Here is a 3030-nt window from a genome sequence, read left to right as displayed (position 1 = left end):
TAATGTTGTTTATTGTTTCAGAAATTAAGTAATGAAAACCGTAAGAGGACATCTAAGCCTTGATATCCATACCGAGCTTCTCGAGCGGGGTATAGAGGAATCGAGGAAAGAATTGTAAGTATTGTTAATTTGTACATTATTGGTTATGTTTTGTATGCATATATATCTAATTACATTATTATTAGTTATGTTTTGTTAGTTGGAGAACAAAAGTGATACACATATTACTCCACATGGAGTAGAACTCGATGTTCTATGGTGGGTACCCATAAGAACAAGGATAGTGTCATCGATAATGAGGAAGTTCAAGAAGCTGCAAGACGTGTTGTAAGTGCTCATATTTTTTAATTATACTTAATTTCCATACTTTATTTATCAAAATGTGATTAATTAACATTATGTTTTTTTCCTTGATTTGTCAGGTTTCCCTAAAAGGAAAGGAGACAAACCCGGATAGTCGCATAATACTTGAAAATGTACTAGGACTACCTATCTACCATGGCCCTATCCGAGCTGCAGGATTTGGGGTTAGCTAGCGGACATTTGTACCCCATCCAAAGCGTGCAACCAAAGCCCAAATGACCCAGTTTCAAAATCAACTAGATGGCCTCATGAAACGGTTCAACGAATTTGAGCAATCAATGAAGGCGAAGGAATGTGAGTGGCAACAACTAGCTAGTAATGCTGGCACTGTTCCTTCAACCGTCAATGAGAGTTGCACTACACCTGCACCTTACAACATTCCTATTCCGATTCCTATTCCCGAGGTAATTTAGTTAACTTATTTTAATTTAGTCGTGAACTAATTATATGTTTAAACTTACATACAAGGAATCAATTATTGCAAACTTTTCCTGGATACCCCAACTAGCCGAGTAGTGGGTGTTGAGAAAGTGCACAAGTTGGCTGATGCTATGCTACATAATGCACGTATCCCACGCCATCATGTGAAGGTCTCAATTGACATTGCAATTGATGATAATGTGTTGCTGCCAATTCCTCTCGATGAGGATATCTTCATAGTTGGAGGGGCTATAGGCACTTTTATGGTTTGACCAATAGACCTTGCTCAAGTAATTCCTCCTAAGGTATGATTTTTTACCTTATGCTCACTCATATTATATATATTGATCTATAATTGATATATTTTTATTGAATATTTCAGGATAATGTACATTCCACCCCCAGTAGCACCCAAAAGTCTAAGCCATCTTCTAGGGATGTGAGCTCAAAGCCATCTATTGAGGATGTGAGCTCCAAGAAGACTACCAACTATTGTACTCAGTTGATGGAGCATGTAAAGAAGATGGGAGATGATATGGTAATTATATCAATTCCCAAGGAAATCTACGGGGATAATGTTGATGAATATGTTGGCATGAATGAAGTCCATGATGTATATAAACGTGATTGTATAGGTGCAAGTGTTGTATGTTAATATATGAGGTAAATTATGTTTTCTTAACTTCTCACTTTTGCATGGCGGTGTGTTATAAGCAACTAACATTTGTGTTATATATATTAGGTACTTGTATGAAAATTTTATTAAGGTAAATAAGAAAAATCTGATGTTTATATCCCCATGAAAAAAATGAAGTTGGGGAAAAACATAATGCATTACAGATAATCTCATCTATCATAAAGAAGATACAAATTTATTTCTTGCACCTTTTAATACCGGATGAGCATCTATAATTGTCTTTTATATTTATTTCTTTAGTATGTTTGTTGTGCTTAACATTTCCTAACCATATACATGTCTTTTGTTAGGCAACATTGGGTTTTGGTTACCATCAATCAGGTCAATGAAGAAATATATTACTTTGACTCATTGGCACGTGGTGATATCAACAACTACGCCGCTATGAAATTGATGTTTTCTAAGTAAGTGGACTACTCATTTAAATTTTTAGTTACACTTTCACTTTCCTAGTTGTTTATTAATTAAGTACATTTTCTATTGTTTAGTGTGGCGAAAGTTTACAAATTGAATAATCGTGGTAGAAACAAGTTACCAAATCCCAACCAAATCAAGTGGACTTGTATACAAGTATTGACACAAATCATCTCAAAAAATTATATGTGTAATGGCCAACTAATGTTATACTTATATGTTTACTTCATTTTAATTGTAGACCCATTGCCAAATAAATGAGGTAGATTGTGGCTATTATGTGCTAGAATTCATGAAGGAGATCATTCATTAGTGGCCAACTAATAAAATCAAGTTTGTTGGAAAATCATATACAGATGACCAAGTCAACCAAATTAGAGAACAATGGTCAAAGTTTGTATTTAGTTTAGTTCACAAATGATAGGTATAGTAGATTAGTTTTGCACAGATTGTAGCTTAGGGAATTCAATTAATGTTCAATATAATATATATGATTTGGTCTATGTAATATATGTTTATGTAAACAGTGTGATTAATTATCAATATATAAATTCAGTTGTGTTCATATAGTTCTCATTAGGTGTTACTGTATGCATTCATTTTGTTGTTATGTTTCTGTATACATCAGGATATTTTCTGTAGAGTGCGTAACTGAAAGTGCGCATGTCAAGATAGCAGTTTGGAAAGCTTTCTCTATGTGTTTAATTTTGATGAGGACAACTTATGATCATGAAAGCTTGAAGATCATCAACAAATCAGCATGCTTAAGTCTCTAGATTGGTATTAGACTTAGACTAATAATTAGTTTAGGTTGAGTCTAAGGCTTAGATAAACTCTATACATGTCTCATATGCATAAAACTTTAAATCATTTTAAGTTTTGAGATATGTCATTTATAATATGTTCATGCATCATATAAATACATGTAATCTGTGCATCCTAGGCATAAACTTAGTGTTGAACATGTATAAATTAAGTGCATAAAGTATTTGAGTTTTGTAATTTGAAAATACACTTAGAAATATGTTGTTAATCGATTAAGGCATGATTTAATCGATTAACATAAGTTTTTGAAAAGTTGTTGAAACTGAAAACTTGGAAAAACAGAATCAATTACGTTTTTGAAACACGTTAAT

Source organism: Lupinus angustifolius, chromosome LG19, assembly GCF_001865875.1.
Source record: "Lupinus angustifolius cultivar Tanjil chromosome LG19, LupAngTanjil_v1.0, whole genome shotgun sequence".
NCBI classification, from domain to species: domain Eukaryota; kingdom Viridiplantae; phylum Streptophyta; class Magnoliopsida; order Fabales; family Fabaceae; genus Lupinus; species Lupinus angustifolius.
Note: the sequence above shows the minus strand (reverse complement) of the source record.